Source organism: Protopterus annectens, chromosome 7.part0 (assembly GCF_019279795.1).
Source record: "Protopterus annectens isolate FY-2018-M chromosome 7.part0, PAN1.0, whole genome shotgun sequence".
Lineage (NCBI taxonomy): Eukaryota > Metazoa > Chordata > Ceratodontiformes > Protopteridae > Protopterus > Protopterus annectens.
Genome location: NC_056739.1, coordinates 1,823,221,976 through 1,823,231,801, shown reverse-complemented (window position 1 = coordinate 1,823,231,801; position 9,826 = coordinate 1,823,221,976). Strand labels below are relative to the sequence as shown.

General features: G+C 43.2%; 1 non-coding gene across 1 annotated transcript; it reads right to left on the bottom strand.

Annotated features, from left to right (window-relative positions):
* Window positions 1-2,737: 2,737 nt before the first annotated feature.
* LOC122807299 lies at window positions 2,738-2,902 on the bottom strand. The gene has a single exon (XR_006365626.1). It is a non-coding gene; the product is annotated as a U1 spliceosomal RNA (small nuclear RNA).
* Window positions 2,903-9,826: the final 6,924 nt, after the last annotated feature.

The window sequence follows — 9,826 nt, the reverse complement described above, 5'->3', positions numbered from 1 at the left end:
AACTGGGTTGGATCCAAAGTCTGCAAATTCTCTATGTCTTTATTTATGAGGTCCATTATGATCCTCTCCATGGCTTTGCAGATAAGGCTTGTCAAGCTAATGGGCCGGTAATTTCCAGGGTCGGTGGAGGCACCGCCTTTGTGAAGTGGGACCAGAGTTGCAGTGCTCCACTCCTGGCACGTATCCAGAGGTAAGACTTTGATTAAACAGCTGTCCTAGCTGTGGGTTTAATTCCTCATTGAGTTCGTGGAGCACACAGCCGGGGACACCATCAGGTCCCATGGATGCTGTGTTTTTGCTTTGGAGAGCAGTTCTCACTTGGGCGCTGGAGATGTTTGGGGGCTGCAATCGTTTGGTATAGATATCTCTCCTTTTGGGGAGAAGTTTGCACTGAACCTGTCAGCCAGTATGTTGGCAATGTCTGTAGGATCAGTAATCTTCACATCATTTTGAACTAGTTCTGAGCATATCTGGGAGTTTCCTCCTAGGTTTCTAACATAGCTAAAGAAGGCCTTATGATTGTCTTTTGAGTCTTTAGCTATTTTTCTCTCGAAATTTGCTTTGGATGATTTTATGAGAGCTCTTAGAGTTTTACTTATAGTGATCAAGGGTGTCTTACCTTTTAAGGATTTTGCTCTATCTTGTAGTAGCTTCCTCCTTTTGTTGTAGAGTTTGTTTATGGCTGGGGTCCACCAGACTGGACGCTTGCCTTTGGTACAAAGAGTCTTTGTTTTGCTTGGGATTGGATATATATATATATATGTATGTGTATAAATATATATATATATATATATATATATATATATATATATATATATATACATATATATATGTATAGATAGATATATATTTACCTTTATATATATATATATATATATATATATATATATAAATATGGTTCCCCTTCACAAGATCGAATGAATGGAAGCTCAAAATGCATAAGCTCGAGACCAGAATCTCGAACTTCCATTCATTCGAAATTGTGAATGGGAAGTTTAGGGTTAGAAAAAAAAGAGTTCAGTTACCTTTTTGCAGGAGGCTAGGTCCCCCTGCACCCTTGCAGCCGTCATCTAAAAGCTGCATGACCACACTATAGCAGAGGATTGGGAAATCTTCTGTTTTGTGCTTATGCATATAGCGCAGAAAGGGAGATTTCCCTTTCCTTCGCTGTAGTGCAATCTCGGAGTAGGAATATTTATGTAGGGGGGTATGGGGGCACAACCCCCCGCCTTAGGGGTGCAGGGGGGGTAAGCCCCCCTGCAAAAACATTAGAAATGTGTTTGTTTTTTTTATTTCCCCTTCACATTTTTGAGTTTCTGTAAACTCGAGATTCTCTTTGGGGTTATGAATTTCGAGTTTATAGGAATTTGATCTTGTGAAGGGGAACCATATATATGTATAGATGTCTGAGTGCAATGAATTAGGCCAGCCTTAAGTAAAATGAGGCCCTAGAAAAAGGGCTCCATTGGCCTCCTTGTTGCATACTAGTCCCCCCACCCAACATCTTACCAATGTCCCTCCCGTGTTTTCCCCTCATCCAGATAGATGACTTTTTCTTGTTTTCTCAAAGTTGATCTTTTTTTTCTTTTATCCCTATCCTTATGCTTTTAACAAATCATTAATTGCCAAGACTCTATTCTAATACATTTGGCAGAAGTAACTGAAATAAGCTTTTGATCTGAGACTTCTAGGCCATCGCAAGTTATAGGGTTCTAGATAATAGGAGGTGCATCTTAGAGCTTTTTTTCACAACTTCTTTTAAACTGTTTTGCTCTAATGATGACTTGAATAAAACAGAATGAGTAAGGAATGACATTTAATCTTACTTTTTGTTTCAAAGTAAGATGTGTTAAAAGCTTAGTTTTCAAAGCTAGCAAAATAGTAGTTCCCCAATAAAATGAGAAGACAAATGCTTGCAAGGATATATGGATCCTATCTGGGAATAATTCCTGCCTTCCTACACCTCCACAAAAGTTACCTTCTTTGTGTGCTTCTGATGTACTATCGGGAAGAAAGAAAAAGTACAAATGGCCAGAGACATATATTTATACAGTCAGTAATCAAGTGGATGGAAACCAGAGCATGTGGATACAACCCACACCGAGACAGGAGAGTACATGAAGACACCACACAGAAGGAATCACAGACAAAAGTTCAGCCAAAGAACCAAGTGATGCTATTTGGCAACCCAATTCAATGCAACATTCTGCCACTGATCGGTTGGTACCACACACTTTCTGTCTAGGCCACCACAGACAGTTTCTTACTGAGTATAATATTGATGTTTAACTGTAATGGAAAGTGAAAACAAATACTCAGCTTGCAACATTAAATACATTACAGCTCTTGCTCCTCTCATACAGTTATTTTTATTACAGGCAGTCCCCATGCTCATCATTCATAACTACTTTGTTGACTATGTAAACCTCAAAAATCTGAGTGCAGTAAAACAGACAAAGAAAAGTATTTCAATTGGATGCACACTACTTCTGCAAAGCCAGAAGGAAGACTTCTTAACTCAGATGGTCTAAAGGACATACGTAATATAATGCCCATGTTGATTGTCCTTAGTTTTTCCAGTATGCTTTGAATGTCAGTTACACTCCAATGTCTTCTGTTGAATTATCAAAACTGCTGTGTGTTTTCAATAAAAATGATGCAAACAAACATATTAACTGAAACTCTTGAGATTGTTTTATTACATCATTCTACAGTAATGATAAATAATCTTCCATAGTAGAAATCTGTACAAGAATACCATACTTACTACCATAAATTATGCAGCTGAGTTTCCCACATCTGGGGAAATCACAGGGGTCAGCCCAAATGAAGGGCAGTGCAAAGAGCCTCTCCTGGGGAAACCACCTTCTTTATGGTGGCATTCCCCCTGCCAGGTAAGTTACTTTCCTTACGGCAGAAGGTGCAAGTGCAGTGAACTTAGAAAATGAAAAGAGTTAATGTGGTATTCAAATCTAGTTGAGAGCTAGCTTTAGTTGGTGGTTGCCATAATGATTAAGGTGGCTATCTTATATACAAGAGGAACAGGGTTTGATTCTCACCAAGTAAAACTGGATAGGCATAAAATTACCTAAAAGGGCAGAAAACCTACTGCTAACCTATTTGTTTGCATCATATCTGCTTCCTCTGACTCTTATTATAGAAAACAGTATAGCCCAGCACCAATCTGTTGTTGTGTGCAGAGGAGCTATTAAGTTTCCCAGTGGATCCAAGAACTCCAGGGCACTCGGTAAAACCTCAGTGTAAATTACTGGAAAGACTTAAGTCCCAGCTACTTAAAAGCAAGTAAAGCAAATATTCTATTTTTATTAGTAAAATCAATCAATGGAAATTAGGCAATTTTCTTTAAGAAATTCAGCAAAATAGATCAATCCAAATGACTTTGAAGAGGAAGAGAACTTCAATAAAAATGCCAGTCTTCTTTTCCTTTATTATCTTTATTTCGATTCCAGGTGGAATTAGAAACAAGTAAGCACTGTGTCTGACTCTTTTTATGTCAAACTCTTCCAATGGACCCAGTAAGTAAATTTAATGAATGAATGACAGGTGTGGATTACCCAATGTATCAGATTCTGTTAGATGGCATTGATGAGTACCTAATGTTCATTGTGGCATATCATACCAAATTCCAATAAACTTTGCATATAAAAAAGGGACCTCCCCCTTTCCCTAATTGGCAGGCTGCATCAGTATGTGATGCAAGGATGTGACTGAGTGGTGGTAAATCTGGGACAAGCAGAGGGAATAAGGGAAGGTAGGACTGAAGTGACACGGAACACTTTGCTAAACTGGATTCTGAAGTTTTTCTTGGTATGAAAATGTGTATATATCTCGGGGGGGGGGAGATTAAGTACAAAATAAACATTTCTAATTAATCTCCTCTTCAGAATAAATGGAATGGCATATTTTAATTTTATATATGTATACATACAAAAAGTAAGCATGGCACATTCAGTAGCAGCATCAAAGGTGTGCATCTGTGTGTTGGAGAGCATGTGTGTAAATGTAGTTTGGGACAAACTAAGTTGTCCCGGTCCCACAAATAAGGGTAATGGGGTGTGGGGAGGGTATAAAGGTAGGAATTAAGGTGAGAAGTTGTAGTTGGATAGGATAGTGGGATTGTGGTGGTGAAAGGGTTAAAGAGAGAGGGAGATGTGAAAGGACGTGATGTAGGGGAAGGAGGAACTTCTGACAGGATTAAGTGTTAGGGATTAAAGGAAGAAGGCACATTTTGTGTGAGTTGGTGGTGCAGTAACAACTAGCTTACGTCCAGATGACCTGTAGGTATTGTGGATGCAGGTAGGACTTGGATGGTGGCGAGAAAAGGAGTTAAGTTAACTGGGTCAGTTCCCTTCTCTCCCTCTTGGTGTTTCTCTATAGGGACTAATTTAATGTGGGGATAGAGTCTGGTAATATAGGTTGAGGGACAGGACTTACTGGCAGGGAGGGGTGAAAGAATACTGAGAGCAGAGTGTGTGTGTGGGTGAATGGTTGGGGGGTAGTGTCGGTGTGAGTAGTGCTTGGCTTACCTGGGTGCTGATGTGATTCTCTGGTGGTTCGGTAGGCCTGGGGTTTCAGTGGGTGTTTCCCAGTGTCCTGGAGCATTTGTTCGCAGTTGAGGTCCTCCTGGTGGTCCAGTGGTGGCTCCAGTTGGGTGGTAGGGCCGGTCATGGTGGTTAGGGTCTTTGTGGTCGTTCCGTGCCGCTGAGGTTTCTCTCTGTCGTCCGTGGGTCTCCGGGGGATTCATTGGGCCCATCGGGCCTTTTCCCGGTTGGGCCATGAGGTCGACTAACATCCGCGTGGGTAGGCCAGGTCTGTTGTTACCTCCTTCCCGTTTGGGGCCATGTGGTCAGTTAGGATCCATGTGGGTGGGCCGTGTATTCCAAAAAAAAAAAAAAAAAAAAAGAAAGAAAAAAGGAAAAGTGTTCTCCCAGTGGTCATAGTAGGCTGTGGGGGTCCATTGTCGTAATCCGGTCCCATTAGCTTTGGGGGGTAGTGGCGGATCATTTCCTCATGCTCTCTGGTGGGTTTGTGGGCTGCTGTGTCCTTTCTTTGGTCCCCACTGTCGTTTCTCAGATTTTGTTAAGAAAGTGTTCTCCTGGTAGTCGTGGTAGGCTGTGGGGGGGGAGGGTCCATCACCACAATCTGGTCTCATCAGCATTGCGGGTATTGGTAGATCATCCTTTCATTCTCCCTGGTGAGTTAGTCTTTTTTTCTGTGTCCTTTCTCCTGTCCTCGGTCCTGTCCGTTCTTCGGGATGGTCGTTGCGGCCGTGTTGGTGTCCCTGCATCCTTGTTTCAGTGGTGGTAGTGGTGGGAAATCCTTTCCATCCTTCTTGGTGATTTCATGGGTAGCTTCTGCCGTTCTTTCGGCTGTTGGGTCTGGGTGCCGGTTTGCGCACCAGCACTGCTGTCCTTGGCCGTTACCTCTCTGGATTGTCGTCCTGGGAGGAAACGTAAGTGTTACAGGCTTGGTTGTGGTTGAATGGTGATAGGATTTGGTGGCTGGTATGTAGGTATAAAGTTAGATGTGCAGGATTACTTATTCATTTAATATTTTTTATTAATTTTATATATATATATATATATATATATATATATATATATATATATATATATATATATATGGAGGAATATTTATAGATAGGTGATATTGTAGTGTTAGGAAGGGGTTGCAAGCTGTAGGAGGTGTGGCTGATTGGTTGTGCAGCTGATGGGTGAAGTGTGTGCCAGCCAGAGGCATATTTTAAGGTACGGGGGAGATAGCAGTGCATTAGTTAAGTGATTACACTGTATGATTAGTAGGTAAGCTATGTACGGGGTGTTTTTTGGCTGCAGAGTATTGGTTAGTAGGGGAGTTGGCAGAGTGTGTTAGTGCAAGGCGACACTAGGGTTAGGTGAGTAGGGCAGTTGGGTTTGTGGAACAGTTTTAATACTGTGTGTCTCTTTTACAGATGGCTAAATTACGTGAACTAAGACAGCGATAGCAAGCTATTGTGGCCCCAGGGGAGGAGTTGTTCCAGGAGTAGGTAACATCTGAGGTGGTACAATAACCAGGATAGACCCCAGGTTGGAAGAGGTGGCGCACAGCATTGAGAACCCCAGTTCGAGGGAAAAAGCAACAGGCATCGCAGCAGGTGGTAGCAGTGGATACACCAGTTTTGAGTACGTCTCAAGACGATGGTGCAGGTAATGTTTTTACTACAGCAGTATTGTCTGGGGAGCTAGGGGTTGAGAATTGTGATGGGGGAGGGATGATGAAGACTTGTCAGTTGGGGACCTTGGGGGTGGTGTGCAAGGGATAGAGGAGGCTCAGAGGCAACTAGCACAGGGTGCCAGGTACCCAGTTAGAGATGCAATGGGGGGTGGCTGTTGGTTTTGGGGACAGTTCGGTCTTAAGCTCGGAGGTAGGCTCTGACTTTGGGCTGCAGCTGGTGGATTGGTTGGCTACCCAATCTTTGGGACAGGGGACAGGAGCTGTTTTCCTGACTCCACCCATTACGGGTTCGGTTAAGGAAAAAATTTGGAAAGTAGAGTATGTGGATTTGTTTGAGCTGATTGATGCGGAAGGGGTCCAATAGCTAGTGGAAGCAGAGTCCTCTAATAGCAAGGACCTGTTAGCAGCTTTAGCAGCATTGGGAAGGCAGAGGGTAGGTAATCTTCGGCCTAGGACAAGAGATAATTGGGTGGTTGGCTTTATTTATTTTGTGGCAGTGCAGCTGGAGAAGGACGGGTCTTTGGCCCTGCCACTTCTAGGCTATTTCCTTACCATTTGTGAGGCTCAACGGTTAAGGCTGGGTAATGCATGGCTTTGGTATGATCAGCATTTCCGGAAACAGAAAGCTGTGAACCAGTCATTCTGTTGAGAGGTGCGTCATCCAGATCTATGGCTGGCTACGATGATGGATAGTTACGGTGGCTTTAACAGAAGGGTGAGTGGGGCAGAAGCAGCAGGTGTGTGTTGGTCATTTAATAGTGGTTCCTGTTCATGGGTGGGGTGCAAATTTGCCATTAGCTGTGGTCGGCAAGACTTGTCCACCTGGAACTCTAATGTTATGTGTCGTGAGGGTAGATTTGGTGGGCAAGGCTTCTCACAAGGCTTTTAACCAGTCCAGGGGAGGGGTAATTTTCGTGGGTCCCAGGGATTTGGACTCGGGTTCTTTAGAGGCACTAGAGGAAGGGGCGCCATTCCCCATTAAGATGAATGTTCTCCGGGGTATGCTTCATCGGTTTCTGGGTCTGGCCATCAAAAATGAAATAATACAAGGATTTCAAGGGGGGGTTTCCTATAAAGTTCATCGTGGGAGGGGGTGGGGGAGTTGCAAGAATCTGCAATCTTTTCAAGGTAAAGAGGACATCTTGGAGGTTTTAGTGGATAAAAAGTGTCGGGTGGGGTGGTTATTGGGTCTTTTTGACAGTCCACCTTTCAGTATTTACAGGGTGTCACCTTTGGGTTCAGTGCCAAAGAAACGGGTGGGGGAATTCAGATTGATACATCACTTGTCGTCTCCGGAAGGGAATTCAGTAAATGATTTCATTGCAGAAGGGGAGGTTAAGGTGCATTATGCTTCCTTAGATGATACAGTGAAAGTGATTAGGGAGTTTAGGGAGCCATAGTTGTTTAAGGTTGACATTGAGTCGGCTTTTCGATTGTTGCCTATTAGGAGTCAGGATTGGCCACTACTGGGGATGTGGGTAGGTGATAAGTACTACTTTGATAAAGCTATACCCATGGGTTGTTCAGTGGCATGTGCAACGTTTGAAAAGTTCAGTACAGTATTGCACTGGATTTGGCAGCAGAGAGTGGGAACTTAAAAGGCAGTGCATTATTTAGATGATTTTTTGTTGGTGGGCGAAAGAAGGGGTGGAGCACAGGAGGGGTTGCAGGAGTTTATGATTATGTGTAAGGAGTTAGGGGTACCATTGGCTCAGCATAATATGGAGGGTACAGCAAGAGCATTAGAATTTGTGGGATTAATGGTTGATGCAGAGTGGGGACTGTTTTGCCTACCCGAGAATAAAATAGAGAGGCTTAGGTCACCTATATGATTGGTGTTGGGTAAGGATAAGATTTGGATTCGTTCAGTTATGGAGTTGCTTGGGCTTTTGAATTTTGCCTGTTGAGCAGTACACCAAGGGCAAGCTTTTTGCAGGTCAGTGGTGTATTTGTTGAAAGGGGGTCAGAGCAAACACCATTGGGTTAGGATGACCCAACTGGTGCGGGAGGACTTGGTGTTGTGGGATGGGTTTTTGCAACAATTTAATGGGATATCTTTTTGGCAGTCAGACTGGGTTGGGCAGGAGGAACTTAGTTGTTTATGGATGCAGCTGGGGGTGCTGGCATGGGGGCCTATTTCGGGGGTCGGTGGTTTGTGGCTGAATGGCCGTGGGATTGGAAGGAGGTATGGAAGTGGAATGTGTCCTTTCTAGAGTTGATGCCTATATGGGCAACTTCTGTGGTGTGGAAGGAGCATTTGAGGGGCAAACATGTAATTTTTCACTCTGACAATATGGCTGTAGTGAGGATATTACAAAAGAATATGGCTACATCGGGTTTATTATTGTTGGTATTACATAAATTGGTTTTGCAGAACCTCTTAATAAATGTTTCCTTTACAGGAGTGCATGTGCCTGGCGTAAGGAATGAGATTGCTGATAGCTTGTCCCAATTTCAGCTTTGCAGGTTTCGTCGGTTGGTTCCATGGGCAGAGGAAGTGCCAGAAACCCTGCCAGAGAAGGTGTGGAATCTTGGATCAATGTAGCCAGGTGGTTGGTACAGCATTCCTGGGACCCTTCTATGAGGAAGGCATATGGTAGGGCTCTTTCTGATTTTAATCAGTTTATTTTGCAGCTGCCAGAAGAGGAAGGGGTATGGTCGGGGGAATTACTATTGCAATATGTAGCTCATGCTTGGGGGCTAGGCAAGGCTTTGCAGACAGTTAAGGTGGCTTTGGCTGCAATTAGCATTTTCACTAAGGTAGCGGGGTTGCAGGATTTTACAAAGTCTTGGACATTATGGTGTATGTTGAGGGGTTGGGGAGAGTGGTGGTGGAACGTAGGGATATTTGATGGCCACTTACGAGGGTTATATTGAAAGTTTTGTTGAGAGTGTTGGTTTGTTACAAGGGGGATCTTCAGATTACTTTATGTGGGGTGCATTATGTACATGTTTATATTTTGACGCTTTCCATATTTCGGAGTTGTTAGGCTCGTTATGTTGAAAGGATGTTATCATAGGGGAGGGTGAGGTTACTATTGCATTAAGGAGAAGTAAGACAGATCAATTGGGTAGGGGATGTTTGGTGGTGCTTAAAGCTGATGGGAATCCTTGCCATTGTCCAGTAATGTGGACTAAAGAATTTATGAAGAGGCGGAAGGGGAGTGTGGATCAGTTAATTTTTTATTCAATGAATGGGAAGGTGGTGTTGAGTAGTAGATTCATAACTTTGGTGAGGAGGGTTTTACGTTGCATGGGATTTCCAGTGGAGAGATTTTTAGCTCACTCAATCAGGATAGGTAGGGCCTCAGATTTAGCTAGAGAGGGTAGTTCCATTGAATTGCTTTAAAGAGTAGGGAGGTGGTCTTCAAATGCATTTTTGTCTTATATTAGATAAATTGTGGTCTGATTATTAATTTTCTTTTCTTTTCTTTTAGGGAAGCACATTATCATCTTGGGCCATTCATATATCCACTGGGCAGAGAAGCGTGCTTTAGTTAGGGATGATGGGGAACATTTGGATTCATCATATTTAGGGTGGTCAGTGACTTGACATGGTGTTAAGGGTCTTAGGTGGGATGGGTTGTTGCAT